Raw genomic sequence first — 17,125 nt, forward strand, 5'->3', positions numbered from 1 at the left:
TTCGATGTGGTATGTCGGATCCGGCCATAACGTCTAGGCCGGGTTTGGGATGTTACACATAGCTTAGCCTTCTCGAATGCCAGAGCTTCCATTCTTCTGTCAGCTAAGCATTTCAACCAAAATCATGGGTTATAATCAATATTCTCAACTTAAACCCATTTTTCCAAAAACATGCAGAACCCTTAAAATGCTTTTGAAGTCCTTAACTTCATTTACCTATTCTTACATATACAGAGAGGTTAAGAATCTTACCAGCTTGCTGGTTTCCCGAGTTTTCCATCTCCATCCTCATGATGTCTGCTCCATGCAGAATCTTCCATGGCTATTCCTTCTTCAAGCTACTGAAGAAGATGAAGAAGGAAAGAAAATGAAACAAATTCAAGAAGAAAATCATCATTGAGAAGCCATTTCTCAGCTATTTATAGCCTTTCCTATGTTATTACTAGCCTTAAGAGAACTGTCCATAGCTAATTATTATGTCTCTCACTAAGGAACTAGTTAGCTCCATTTTAACTGAACTAAAATAAGATCTTAACCATGTCCAATTTGGTTTACAGTTTCCCATTTCTTTCAACAGAGGCTGCCAACTTATAGTCTCTTCCAATTTAGTCCTTAATTTTTTGGGATATTAGAAATTTGGGTGTTACAATTTAGAATGGGTAGTAACTAAAATCGTAAGGGGATTGGTTAATTGAAGTGGCCTCAGTTAATCTAAGTTAGGGTTTGAAATCATGTTAATTGGATTAAATTGAATGTACTTGAAACCCTAGAATTGACAACTCTAGGTAGTAATTTAGGTAGATGAGACCGAAATGATATTCTACTTAGAACCAATTTGATTTAGCCCAATTTAGATCCATCAAGTCAAAAGATAAGTGGACTAAGTTGATCATTTGATTTAATTATAGGCCAAAAGGTATTAATTAGGTCAATTAATAGTTAATTGGTAAGATACCGATTCTAGGTTAATTACAACAATGGATATTAATAAACTTTTTGTCTGTTGTTCTCGATTGTTAATCTACTAGTTTTAGTATTTATGCAATTTAATCCTTTTAATAGTTAAATTCAAATTTTCGATTAATATTTAGCCATACTATAGTAAGTAGAGTAGTAGCTATTTAGACTTAGTCTAGCATGTTAGTTGTTATTGTTGGCTCGATTTAGTCATACCTTCCTTGGCTATGATCCTCGAAATATTTCTAGTATTTTATTGTAAATCATTCTATATTACAATTTGACTTGTTCACTTGTAGATACTGCACTTTATTTCTAAATTTAATTGCATTATTTTAAGCCTTGGTGCAAATGCACCAAGGAACGGTCAGTAAGTAATAGTAGAATAGTATATGTTGATGTAACACCCTACATCCAACTTGAACGAAGATTAAATATAATGTTCCACATTCATTGTTGAAGCAATACAAAAATATATATATATATATATATATATATATATATTATATCATCCATAGAAAATTCAAATTTTAATCATGCTAAACAATAGAATAGATGAATACAAGACTTTATATATCATTGTAGAAGAAAAACAAACTTAGATAGGCCTTGATATAAAAAAACGGAACCGAAATTATATAAACAAGAAGTCAAGTACCAATATTTGGGACCTAAGTATTAATACAAGTACTAAAAGGTCAAAACAATAAGTGACTGTGCCCTAGCGTGCGTACACCAGGATTGAGAATAAACACTAAAACAAATACAAATATTGCAATTTACTGTAAGTGTGACAGGATAGTTATAATATTTATAAGTGTATAATGGAACACCTAGAGTTTTCCAAGGATCAAACCCAAGAGAGTTCCGGGACTAGGTGATTCTTAAGCGAAAAACATGCAATTAAAGAGGCTAGATGACTACTAACTAAATTTCATAGTACGTCAATTCATGATCAAGATTAATTAAGCTAATTAACTACCAAACGCTAAAAAGGGACTGTGTAACAACCCGTTTTCAGTGAAATCAGAACAGTGGTTTCGGGACCACAAATTTGAAGTGAAAATATTTATTTTATTATTATTTTAATGTCTATAACATGATAGTAAAGTCATATGAAAATTTCGTGAAAAAGGACTAAATCGCGTAAAGTTCAAAAGTTGTGTTCTAATAGCTAAAGGTGTCTAATAGCTATGGAACTTTAAAGTGGAGGTCCTTATGTAGAATTAGACCATTTTTATAGTGAGTGGAAAATTATGGACACTAAATAGATGTTTTCAAAGGTTAATTACTAAGGTTAAATTAGTAATTTAATAAATAAACTTAGTAAAATAATGAAAACAAAAAGATGTCATCTTGTTTGTCTATCCTTTCCACCGAAAATAAGAGAGAAAAACTCCATTGAAAGAGCTTGAGCATTCAACTAGAGTTTTCTTATGCATGTAAGTGCAATTTTATTCGTTTTTGAATGATTTCTATGTTTTTGGAGTCGTTGTAGTCTAATATAGCTAGCCCAGGGACTAATTTGTGAAACTATTAAAGTATTAGGGCTTTACCATTGATGAATGTGTATTTTTTTGATGGTTGATGATAGAAAATGAATGGTTGTTGTTAGATAAACAAGTTTTGTAAAGTGAGTTTGGTTGAAAATGTCAAATATGGATTTATTTGTAAAATGTGAAAATTAAGTGGTGAAATGTGTAACAGCCTAATTTTGGGCTTAGTCGGAACAATGGTTTCGGAACCACTAACTTGAGGTCAGAGAAATTATTTTTAATACTATTTTATGTGTTTTAGCATGATTATATGAGTGCATGAAAATTTTGGTGAAATAAATTTAGCGATTGCATGCTTAATTGCAAAAAAGGACTAAATTGCATAAAGTGCAAAAATTTTGTTCCACTAGCTAAAGGTGTCAAATAGCTATGGAACATTAAATTAGAGGTAGTTATTGAGTAAATAGACCACAAATTTGTTAATAGCTGATCATAGGGACAAGGGAATTGTAAGGTCAAAGTTAGGTGAAATTGGGTGACTAAATTGACTAGATTTATAATAAAGTTAGGTGAAATTGGGTGACTAAATTGTAAGGTCAGCTTGTGTGAGCAGCACCGTGTAGCGATGTCTTGACCGTCAGCTTGTGTGAGCAGACCCAATGATGGCTCAAGAGTGAGCATTTATATGAGATATGAGATAGAGATGGTTTCGACCATGTATTGACACTTAGTGTGCAAGATACTCGAGTATCTAATATTATTCCAAATGGTTCAACGGGCACAGTTATGTTATGAGAGTGTATGAGTTTAATATGAACCAGTACAGGTATGTACGTGAATCATGTGTGAATTGAATCTATGAGAATTGTGATTTCATTTCCAACTTTGTGGATGAATATGTGTTAGACTTTTGGATTAAACTGAGTTACATTAAGCTATGTTTATTTACTTAAAATGTGATTAAATAGTAAGCAAGTTTTAGGTTACACGAACTTACTAAGCTTAATTTCTTACTCTGTTTACTTTTCCGTGTTTTATAATGATTAGGAAGCTCGCTCGGTTTGGGAGTTGTTGGAGATTGCATCGTACTATCAAACTCTCATTTTGGTACTTTTGGACTTTATGTATTTTGGTTATATGGCATGTATAGGTCATTTGGCTAATGAAAACCTATATGTTTTGGTTATGTAATTGGCCATTTAATATGGTTTGAATTTATATGTGTAACACCCCAAACCCGGCCCAGACGTTATGGCCAAATCTGATGTGCCACATTGAAGTTAAAAACCCATGTTTCGTTTTAGTGCTTTAAAAACCGACTTTTGTTAAACTAACAAAGTGAATGGGAGCTGGGAACCAGGTAGGAATCCGTAACAAAGGAGGTGAGCCATGAAGGCTACTTAAGTACCAAGCTCTTCTAATGGATCCAATCCTAGACATGCCCACAACCATTGCCACACTTGGTTAAATCGAGTTGTAATTTATTTAAGTTGAAATCTTTGATAAATCAGATAATTGTGGTGTGGTGTTATTTTGAAAACAATTATCATTTTGAAAACACGTCTTAAGTCTAGCCCATTTATTAACAAACATATTAAAGTTATTAGAAATAAAATAATCCTAGAAAAATAATTAAAATGGCCTTATTACAACCCAAAACCAAACAATAATATTAATAAGATAAAACTTATAAAGAAATAAATCGACTACTTGTTGCAATTAAAAGAAACAAAAACAGTAGTGTGGCCATCTCCAGGTCCCTCGCAGCTCCAAACCATCTAAGCTTAGGGATTACCTGCACAGTTAGAAACGGGGTGAGTTTACGAAAACTCAGTGTGTAATCCCAATAACAAACAAACAGTGAAAACACAAGATCAAGACAATTTGGGCCAAAGCCCTATTTAGTCTTGACATATCTTGGTCAAGCCTTTCGTTGAACAGTTCTTCGGGTCAAGCCTTTTCATAAATTATATCATCGGGCGAAGCCTTTTCATAAATCATATCATTGGGCGAAGCCTTTATCAGAAGCGGTATGGCCCTTAGGCCCATTTCAATATCACATGTAATGTCAATGGATGTATGCAAGCCCATTTCAATATCACATGAAATACCAATGAATGTATGCAAGCCCATTTGGGAGACTACTCAACCCACCATCCGCTACTCTCCACCGTATCAACCAACACACCATGTGGGAATAACTCAACCCACCCAACCAACACACCACCGGCAAGATAGTTTGCTTTATCATATATCCGGAGGCTTAGCCTCTTTAATAATCGGGCAAAGCCCTTTTCGTGAATCGGGCAAAGCCCTTTTCAATAAACGGGGCATAAGCCCTTTTGATGGCAGGGCATAAGCCCTTTTCAATAAACCGGGGCATAAGCCCTTTTGCACTTCCTCCATCCATATAAAACCCAACCCAATGCAACATGTCATGTATGCGTAATGTCATGCCAATATTTGAATAAACAATCACAGTCAAGTCATTCATATCACCAACATATATTCACAATCAATCCACAACCACACAAATCCAAGTCGGTCCACTTGCCTACAAGGGCAAAATAGTCATTTTTCACATTATAATGGTATTTTCGTAATTTTACCAAATATCAGGGTTTTCCATGTTCATTACAATTATCAATATTTTCGAGTGTTTAAACAATAATCTTTAACCCACTTTATCAAATTCGGGCTTTTGGGCCCAAAACCCCTAATGGGCCCTACGAATGCTGATTTAGCCTACTTAACCCAAATTTTACAACAATACTAACCGTGTTAACGTGCAACTTTTCCAAATTCCATTTTCTATCAATTCTACCCAAATGGGTCCGAAAGCCTATTGGGCCCAATTTCAGCCCATTGAGGCCCAACTTACCATCGTGCACAAAATTGAGTTCTTACCTGTTCCATCGATCCAAACACTGATCTTATCGTATTTATCGTATCTATACCCAAACGCAACATTACAAGTTCCCGAAATACCAGTATTTTAGCATTTTGGCTTCTTAGCAAATATTAATCTAAGCTATTACGAGGGTTAGTACACACCTGTTACGGGTTGAAGTTGAAACGTTTCCAAAATCAATCGCCTACGATAGCCACCACCTGCCACTCAAACTTAACTAATCCAATATCAATATATGTAAATCCTAAGCACATCACCATACGAACATAAGGGCACATTCGTCATTTTACCATACAGGGTATTACACCACTTTACCCTACTGGGGCTTTACTGGTCTCTTTACCTAATAGGGTATTTTAGTCATTTCATCCTACAAGGGTGTTTTGGTAAATCTACAAACCAAGGGTATTTCAAGAATTTTGTAAACCAATGGTATTTCCATAATTTTAGAAAGTCAAGGGTATTTTGTAACTTTGTAAATCGAGGTATTTTGGTAATTTTACAAATTGAGAGTATTTCAAGAATTTCACAAACCGTTGGTATTTTGGTAATTTTACAAACTAGGGGTATTTTGGTAATTTTACAAATTGAGGGTATTTCGGTAATTTTACAAACCAGGGGTATTTTAGCAATTTTACAGACTACGGTATTTTGGTAATTTTACTGATCGAAGGTATTTTGGTAATTTTGTAAACAAGGGTATTTTAGTAATTTTGTAAATCGAGGGTAAAACAGTAATTCTGTAAATCAAGGGTAAAACAGTAATTCTATAAATAGAGGGTAAAACGATAATTCTGTAAATCGAGGGTAAAACGGTAATTCTATAAATCGAGGGTACTTTGGTAGTTTTACAATTTGAGGGCATTTCAGTAATTTGGTAAACTAAAGTATTCTAAACAAGGATAACAATACGAATGGGCCTAAAGCCTATTCTCGGCCCAAATGGGCCCACACGCTCGTATGGCCCTTTTAGCCCAAATCTAGCCACAGATATGAGATTCACCTAGCCTAGTCTAATATTTACTACACAATCAAATAACTTATCCAATTGGGCCCGTAGGCCCATTGGGCCCATATGACCCCTTTTAGCCCATCGCGGGCCATCCTACAGCTAGAGTAGCGAGAAATACACACCTGATTGGCGACTGGAGTTAATCCAAGCTCCAAGCACTCTTAGCCGATGCCCAACCCAAACAAGCACGCCATACAGCGAAAGGGATCAGCCAAGAAAGGTACCTTTACTCTCCTCATGGTTCCTCTATTTAAAGCCGACCGCATCCACTCTTATGTTAGCTTCCGATGTGGGATCCTCTAACATCGAGTTTAAATTCAACACCAACTCTTGCCGCCTGTTAGCAAAATAAATGCTCCTTACTTGCCATGGGATTCAACCCATGCCTCCCTCGATGCTCCACACGCTTCTTGCCACTAAGCCACAAGGCTTTTGTGTCATATTTTATCCCCAATTAATTATAAGGTCTAAAGGCCAAAGTCCGGTTCCTTAAAAACCAAAATAAATTGCAAGAGCCAAGGCTTGAACCTGTGCTCCCATACAACCTTAATGACGCCACAACCACTAGACTACATGCTTCCTTGTGTCATTTATTTACTACAATAATTTAAAAGGCCCTCATCCAAGCATCCGTGTTTTTTCACTTAATACCAAAATTTTTGCTAAAGCCCAAGTTTGAACCCAAGATTTCTCCAACACTTCTCAAAGCTATTAACCACTAAGGCAAACATTTAATTGTGTTATTTCATTGCACAATTAAATACCTATATACAACCTCCTTACGGACCCGCACTCAAGACCCAATACTTCTAGGCCCAAATTCAGGGTGTTACAATATGAGTTGGAATGTATATATATATATATAAGTGTGTGGTTAGTTTCATGATTTATGGAATGTCTTGAAAATTCCTAGATTTTGATTTGGTAAATAGATTACTACATTTTATAGATTTAGAAATGGCATGTAGGTTATGTGTTAGGCACAAAAGTGAATATATGCGCTTAACCATTTAGGTAAATTTTTGGAAGAGATGTTGGTATGTTTTTGAGTGGCCAATTGCGATCTTTATAAGCATTGCGGTAGTTGGTATTGATATTGCATGTTTAAGCTTAATATTGGTGGTTTTTGACTACTTGGTTATGATATGGTCGTATGTTGATGATATGTGTAGGTTGAGGAAAATTTTGGGTGAGGAATCTGGCTTGGAACATAGCCTTTTTTGTCAGCACGGGCAGAGACACGGGCGTGTGTTTCAGCTGTGTGTAACACTCGATCAGGTGACATGGCTGTGTGTCCTCTGTAATTTTTAATGAAAACAAGTCAGTGAGTTACACGGGCTAGTCACACGAGCATGTGGTTGGCCGTGTGACCCAAGTCAATGAGTTACACGGGGTTGAACACGGACTGGGACAAGGACTTGTGTCCCTTGCACTTTGAAAATTTTCTATATTTTTCTAAAAATTTCTTAAGCAATCGATTTAGTCCTGAACATTTTTAATGTTTAATTTTGGCCTTGAGGGCTCGTGTTATGAACTATATGATTGGATTTGAATAATTTTTGTTTGGTAATGAATATGAATTATATGATTATGTAAGTAATAAGTCTAGTGATGCTCTATAACTCTATTCCAGTGACAGATACGGGTTAGGGCCGTTACATTTATTGGTATCAGAGCTACAGTTTAGTTGATTCTAGGACTAACGTAGCGTATGTGATTCTAGTTATACATGCCATATTTAACCTATGATAGTGTGATATCTCCTGACAGCTTTATATTATGTTTTCATATAGTAATGGATTCCATTCAAGCAGACTCTGATGATGTAGAAAGTAATGCGCTAGCCTCCGTTCACAGAGTAGCGCCTTCTGGTTCGAGACCCATATCTGAAGGTCGTGGAGGAGAGGCCTAGGAAGCCTTATTCCAAATAATGAATAAGTGGTTCTCTGAGTTTGTGTGAATGAATCCGGCTGCTCAACAACCTCTACCCCTACCTTTTCCCAACCGGTTTTGGTAGCTTCTCAAGTTTTGGAACCCGTACGTTTAAGCAAACTGCCTCTTGATAAAATTCAAAAGTATGGGGTCGAAGATTTTAGAGTTATAGTTGATGAGGATCCTGAGAGAGTCGAGTTTTGGCTAGAGAATACGATCTGGGTATTTGATGAGTTATCGTGTACACCATCAGAATGCGTTAAATGTGTTGTTCTGTTTTGAAAGATGCTACATATCAATGGTGGAGCACATTAATATCTGTAGTGCCGAGAGAACGGGTCACGTGAGAATTCTTTCAGACTGAGTTCAGGAAAAAGTATATAAGTCAGCGGTTTCTTGATAAAAAATGCAAGGAATTTCTAGAATTGAAACAGGGTCGTATGACTGTAACCAAGTATGAAAGAGAATTTGTGAGATTGAGTAAGTATGCCCGAGACTGCATCTCCATTGAAGAAATTATGTGTAAACAGTTTGAAGACAGGTTGAATGAAGACATTAAGCTTTTAGTCAGGATTCTTGAACTGAAAAAATTTGTTGTATTAGTTGATAGAGCACACAAAGTCGATGAGCTTAGCAAAGAAAAGAGAAAAGCTTATTCTGTGGCTAGAGAATCGAGAAAGAAGTCATTAGGTAAATTATATCATTCATCGCCAAAGAAATCAAGGGATTCTTATAACCGTTTGAATGCTTCAATGGGGTATTACAGCAGAGATCGTGGGAAGCAACACACGAGTTCAAAAGCTCAAGCCACTTCAATATCGAGCGCTGGTAGTGTCAAAGTTAACAAACCTAAGTGTCAGCAATGTGGAAGATGGCATTTTGGAGATTGTTGGATGAATAATAAAACCTATTTCAGATGTGGCTCGTAAGAGCATTTTATTTGTGATTGTCCTGAGTTATCCGAGAAAGACAAAGTTCTGACTACAAGGCCGAGTAATACAGTTGCCAAAGGGAGACTGTAACACCCCTCACCCGTATCTGACACTGGGATAGGGTTTGAGGCATTACCAGGATTTCACGTTCATAAACATATTAAATTGAGTCACCAAGTTGATCTCAAATTAAAAACTTTTCAAATATGTACATCTTGTCCCTTAAATGGGTCTTCAAGACCTAAAACATACTCAGAAGCAGTGCGGGACAAAATCGAGAACATTTGATAAACTTTGGGCACCTTGGAAAATTTCCCTTACTTTGAAGTGTCACGCACCCGTGTGGCTTGTAACACGTCTATGCAGTCACCCCGTGTCCAAGACTTGAGCATTCTGTTAAATCCACACGGCCAAGACACATGCCCGTGTGTCTAGCCCGTGTTCATTTAACGGACTTACAATTTTAGATGCAGGGAACACACGGCCATGCCACACGCCCATGAGTGTGGCCTGTGTATTACACACGGCCTAGACACACGCCCGTGTGCCCAACCGTGTGGACCTTAATAGGCTATTTTCCAAGCCTTTGGTCACCCCTTTTTATCACTTATACATAATGATTATTAAATATAAAGTAAAACATGATTATACTTTTATAAATGGTCTTTGCAAAATCTTATTGCATGGAAATCTCATATCATTGGTTTCATACATGCTAGGTTATTTCTCATCTTGTATTTATGGGTTTTCATGCCACTTTAACACATTCAAGATTGGCTCGTTCTTATGACTCATTGCCAATTGGAATTCAACCATTGTATATGATTATAAACATGTGTGGAAATTTTGTAGGTCATAGCCTACTTCAAAACAAGCCGATCTTTATGACTATATACAAAAAGATAGATTTATCTTTACATGCCTTCATTTGGCAAATCAAATGACACATATAACAAAATACTCAAAAGACCTATACATGCCATTGAACAAATCAGAAATGTCTTTATACCAAAGCTAATCTATTTGATAGTATGATGACTCTCCAACTGTCTTCCAATCTTTATGAGTCCTAGAGCTCTATGAGAGACAGGGAAAAAAGAGGGGTAAGCATTTTCATGCTTAGTAAGCTCGAATAACCGGAAAGTAAACTTACCAAGAAATTAGCATGCAATCAAATTAGGTAACAAATTCAATGAGCATAGGATGGCTTCCCTATCACATACACTCAATCAATGAGTTAGTCACATAACAATGCACTAAGAAAGTTATCTTAGATGAGCTCATCATTCAACATCTCATTTTGTACATATAATTCATGTTAATCTTGTTGAGTTTCTAGGAAGTCTCGATGGAATACTCATTAACTGTCAATTCGTATGAATGATCATTTCAAGTATACACTCCCACGAACCTCACATCTCATGGCGAGATTACCAGTCCAGGCTAAATCCCTTATAACGACGAACACCTTTATTGAGCTCAGATCTATATTACAAGTCCAGGCTAAATTCAGATACTAATTGGATTACCTGTCCGAGCTAAATCCATAATGCACACATATTCTTCGGGAGGCCCGACCATTCGAAAGAACACCCGTCCGGGCTAGATCCTTTTATAAATGAGATCAATGGATTACCCATCCGGGCTAAATCCTTACTACAACACATGCAGGACCTCATTACACATGTCAATCATGGTTTATCCATCGAATTCCCTAGTTAACCTCAACCGAGACATTTATCACAATTCATACTTAAACCTTTCGTATAATTAGGCATTTATTACAATCATCATGCATTCATAAATCATATAATTAGGCGCATTGAGTGTTTACTTTAAGTTATCTGAACTTACCTGGTATTCGTTTCGGTGTCGTGTTTCGGTTATTCCGAAACCTTTCGTTTTCCTCGATCGACCTCTGGAACTTGATCCTCGGGGTCTATAACAATAAAAATAGATCATTAACAATCCAAATTATACATTTCAATTCTAAATTCCACCCCCGGTCCAAATGACCATTTTTCCTCTAACCTTTCACAATTTTACGATTTAGTCCCTAGGCTCGTATAATGAAACACATGCAAGTTCTACCTTACTCAAGCCTAGCCGAACACTTTTCCTTCTTATGGTAGCCCAAATTTTCCATTACTTTCACATTTCTATCACATATTTTACAACTTTTGCAAAAAGGTCCCTTTAGGGGTTTTTCATGAAAATCACCTAGGAAAAGTTGTTTAACACACATCAAACTTTTATATTCCTCCATAAAACATCAAAATAGAAGTAACTCATGCATGGGTAAATTTTTAAACATGAACCTTAGCATGAAATATGGGTAGAAATGGAGAGAGTAAGCTACCAGTATCTCAAAATTACAAAGAACATTAAAAACGGGGCTTGGGAGCACTTACTAATGAGCTTGAAAAGCTTGGAAACCCTAGCTATGGTGGCTTAGGAATTTTGGCTGGACAAGGGAGAATAATGGCTAATTTTTTCCTTCTTTTTCCCATTTTATTTCATTAATATGCCAAATGACCAAAATGCCCTTAAGCCCTTTCTTTGAAATTTCATCCATGCAAGCCCATTTTTGCCCAAAAACTTAGAAATTGGGCACTTACATTCTATTTAATAATCTAAAGCAATTTCATGCAAATTGCTTCTAGAATCCAAGTTTTGCAATTTATTCAATTTAGTCCCTAATTTTCCAATTGGGCACTTACTCAAAGAATTCCTTCATGCAACTTTAACAAATGCATATTCTCATATTTTAAGCCTCATAATAATCATAAAATAAATATTTTGATATAAGATTTGTGGTCCTGAAACCACTATTCCGACTAGGCCATATTTTGGGATGTTACAGAGACCACCTCGAAATGCTGGAAATGTGAATAGTTGAAAGGTCCAACAAAAGATTCTACTGTGAGATTTGAGGCTCGAGCACCAGCTAGAGCTTATACCATTCACACTCGTACGGATGCATCAATACCATATGTTATCACCGGTACTTTTTTTCTTTATGACACTGATGTAACTGCTTTGATTGATCCTAGATCGACCCAATCATATGTCTGTATGAATTTAGTGTCTGGTAAGAGTTTACCTGTTGATTCCACTAAATTCGTGATTAAAGTATCGAACCCCTTATGCCAGAATGTCCTAGTTGATAAAGTTTGCAAGAATTATCCTTTGATGACTCGAGGTTACTAATTTTTGACTTATTTGATACTTTTACCGTTTGAAGAATTTGATGTGATTTTGGGTGTGGATTTGCTGACTCTGCATGATGTGGTTGTAAATTGTAGATGAAAGATTATTGTGCCAAAATGTCAGAATAGTGAGACTCTTTGTATTGAGTCCGATGACTCGAGTGGTTTACCCTTTTTGATATCGACGATGCTAGCATAGAAATTTGTGAGAAAGGGTTGCAATGCTTACCTTGTATATGTACTTGATACAAAAGTGTCTGAATCAAAGATTAAAACAGTACCAGTGGCTTGTGAATATTCAGATGTTTTTCCAGAAGAATTACCCGGGTTGCCACCGATCAAAGAGGTTGAATTTGCTATTGAGTTAGTACCGGGAACATCACTGATATCAATAGCTCTATACGGAATGGCTCCGACAGAGTTGAAAGCTCAATTACAAGAGTTAAAAGATAGGGGTTTTGCACGACTGAGTTTCTCACCTTAGAGTGCACCAGTTCTATTTGTTTAAAAAAAAGATGGATAAATGAGATTGTGTATTGATTATCAACAACTTAACAAGGTTACGATTAATAATAAGTATCCTCTACCGAGAATTGATGATTTATTTGATCAATTGAAGGGAGAAACAGTATTTTCTAAGATTAATTTACGATCTAGTTATTATTAGTTGTGGGTTAAAGATTCGGATGTACCGAGAACTGCATTTAGGACCAGGTATAGACATTATGAATTTCTTGTTATGCCATTTGGGTTAACTAACATTCTTGCAGTATTTATGGACTTGATAAATAGAACTTTTAGACCGTATTTAGACAGATTCATAGTTGTATTCATTGATTATATTCTGATCTAATCCCGAAATGAGTCTAAACACGTTAAGCATTTGTGGATTGTGTTACAAACATTGAGAGATAAACAATTGTTTGCTAAATTGAGCAAATGCGAGTTTTGGCTCCAAGAAGTTGGCTTTTTGGGGACACATTGTTTCGGTGGAAGGCATCAGAGTTGATTCGAGCAAGATTTCAATGGTTGTTGACTAGAAACCACCAAGAAACATTTATGGGGTCAGAATTTTCTTAGGGTTAGTGGGCTATTATCGAATATTTGTAAAAGGATTTTCAATGATAGCTACACCAATGACTCGATTATTACAAAAAGATGAAAATTTTGAGTGGTTAGAGAATTGCCAACAGAGTTTTAATAAATTGAAAGCACTGTTAATCGAAGAACCAGATTTAGTTAAGCTTGAGTCGGGTAAATAATTTGTGATTTTCAGTAATGCATCATTGAATGGTTTAGGATGTGTTTTAATGTAAGAAGGCAAAATGATAGCGTATGCTTCCAGACAGTTAAAGACTCACGAGAAGAATTATCCGACAAACAATTTGGAGTTGGCCGCAATCGTGTTTACGTTAAAAATTTGGCGAAATCACTTATTCAGTGAGAAGTGTCACATATTTACCGATCACAAGAGTCTGAAGTATTTGATGTCTCAGAAAGATTTAACTTTATGACAACAAAGTTGAAAGACTATGAGTTAATGATCAATTCTCACCCAAGAAAAGAAAATGTAGTCGCGGATGCTTTGAATATAAAATCTTTATTTGCTCTGAGAGTGATGAATACGCGATTGAGCTTGTCTGATGATGGTTTGAGCTTAGTTGAATTAAAAGCTAGACCAATGTTTTTACAGCAAATTTGTGAGGCTTAGAAATGTGATAATGAATTGCAAGCTAGAAGAGTATAGTGTGAATTAACCACAGTTTCAGAGTTTCAGATTGGATCTGATCATTGTTTGTTGTTCTGAGGTAGGATATGTGTACTAAAGAATATTGAACTTGTACAAAAAACTTTACACGAAGCACACAGTGGTAGCTTGTCTGTTCATCCAGGGAGTACTAAGATGTACAGTGATTTGAAACAGTTGTACTGGTGGTCGGGAATGAAATGTGACATTTCTGATTTTGTGTCGAGATGCTTGATTTGTCAAGAGGTCAAAGCTGAACATCAAGTGCGTTCGGGGCTATTACAGCCAGTGATGATACCGAAGTGGAAATGGGATAGAGTTACGGTGGATTTTGTATCGGGATTACCTTTGTCTACGAAAAAGAAAGATGCTATCTAGGTCGTTGTTGATCGTTTGACGAAGTCCGCACATTTTATTCCAGTGCATACAGATTTTTCTCTTGATAGATTAGTTGAATTGTACATTTCAGAAATTGTCAGATTGCATGGAGTACCAATCTCCATTATTTCGGATAGAGATCCGCAGTTTACATCATGATTCTAGAAGAAATTGTAAGAGGCTTTGGGCACACGGTTATATTTTAGCACTGCGTTTAATCCTCAAATAGATGGTCAGTCTGATAGAGTAATTCAGATTCTCGAAGATATGTTTCATTGCTGTGTTTTAGAGTTTGAAGGTAACTGGGAAAAATATTTACCGCTGATGGAATTCGCGTATAATAATAGTTATCAATCGAGCATAAAGATGGCAACATATGAAGCTTTATATGGTTGTAAATGTTGAACTCCATTATACTGGGCTGAGCTTAGTGAGAAAAAGATTCACGGGGTTGATTTGACTAGAAAGACTGAAGAAAAAGTGAAAGTAATTCGCGACAGTTTGCAAGCAGCTTCAAATCGACAGAAATCGTATGCGGATTTGAAACTTAAAGATATTGAATTTCAAATCGGCGACAGATTATTTCTGAAAGTATCACCATGGAAGAAGATTCTTTGATTTGGTCACAAAGGGAAATTGAGTCTGCGGTTTATTGGGTCGTATGAGATTATAGAGAGAATAGGGCAGTGACATATCGACTTAAATTACCGTCAGAGTTGGAAAAGATTCATAATTTGTTTCATGTATCCATGTTACGATGGTATCGATTAGATTCTTCACATATAATTTCTCCGGAAGAAGTTGATATCCATCCTGATATGTCGTATAGCGAAGAACCAATCAGAATTATAGCACGAGAGATTAAAGAGTTAAGAAACAAAAGCATAGCTTTAATGAAAGTTCTTTGGCAATGTCACGGCATTGAAGAGGCTATGTGGGAACTCGAGGAAGCTATGATAAAACAATACGCAAACCTATTTTCTGGTAAGATTTTCGAGGACAAAAATTCCTAAGAGAGGGAGAGTTGTAACAACCCGTTTTCAGTGAAATCGAAACAGTAGTTTTGAGACCACAAATTCAAAGTGAAAATATTTATTTTGTTATTGTTTTAATGTCTAAAGCATGATAGTAGAGTCATATGAAAATTTCGTTAAGAAATTTTACCGTTTGTGTGCTTAACTTGTGAAAAAGTACTAAATTACGTAAAGTGCAAAAGTTGTGTTCTAATAGCTAAAGATGTCTAATAGTTAAATTTGATTGTATAGATTAAGACAAGTAATGTACGAAATTAGATCGAGGAAAAGATAAAGTTTTGGATTGAACCATCGTTGTCCTTCATACAAGTTCGAGGTAAGTTCGTATGTTAATAAGCATTAAAATAATTGTATTTTAAATGCTTTATTATTGCATTCTTAATGAATTTGACTTCAAGTAAATACTCGACGTAGATTTGGCAACGTATGAGATCCCGTTTGAACCTTAGGAATAGATAGGATACGAATGACATGTCATTAGAGGTTACCTTGTTTTGGGTGCTGTCCCGTACGCTCTATTGGTGGCTAAGTTTTCCGACATGTGTTGTGGTTTCTCGTCAGCTTGTGTGAGCAGACCCAATGATGGCTCGAGAGTGAGCATTTATATGAGATATGAGATAGAGATGGTTTCGACCATGTATTGACACTTAGTGTGCAAGATACCCGAGCATCCGATATTATTTCAAATGGTTCAATAGGCACAATTATGTTTCTAGAGTGTATGATTTTAATATGAACCATTACGGTATGTATGTGAATCATTTGAGAATTGAATATATGAGAATTGTGATTTTATGTCTAACTTTGTGGATGAATATGTGTTAGACTTATGGATTAAATTGAGTTGCACTTATGGATTAAATTGAGTTGCATTAAGCTATGTTTATTTACTTAAAATGTGATTAAATAGTAAGGTAAGTTTTAGGTTATACGAACTACTAAACTTAGTTGCTTACTCTTTTTACTTTTCCATGTTTTATAGTGATTCAGAAGCTCCCTCAATTTGGAAGTTGTCGTAGATTGCATCGCAATATCAAACTCTCATTTTGGTGGACTTTATGTTTTTTGGTTATATGACATGTATAGGTCATTTGGCAAATAAAAGGCTATATGTTTTGGTTATGTAATTAGCCTTTTAATGTGGTTTGAATTTATATGAGTTGGAATGTATATATATATATATAAGTATGTGGTTAGTTTCATGATTTATGGAATGTCTTGAAAATGCCTAGATTTTGATTTGGTAAATAGAGTACTATATTGTTGAGATTTAGAAATGGCATGTAGGTTATATGTTAGGCACAAAAGTGAATATATGCACTTAACCATTTAGGTAAATTTTTGGAAGTGATGTTGATATGTTTTTGAATGGCCAATTGTGATGTTTATAAGCATTGTGGTATTGGTATTGATATTGCATGTTTAAGCTTAATATTGGTGGTTTTTGACTACTTGGTTATGACATGGTCATATGTTGATGATATGTGTAGGTTGAGGCAAATTTTGGGTGAGGAATG

This window comes from Gossypium arboreum, chromosome 10 (genome assembly GCF_025698485.1).
Source record: "Gossypium arboreum isolate Shixiya-1 chromosome 10, ASM2569848v2, whole genome shotgun sequence".
NCBI classification, from domain to species: Eukaryota; Viridiplantae; Streptophyta; class Magnoliopsida; order Malvales; family Malvaceae; genus Gossypium; species Gossypium arboreum.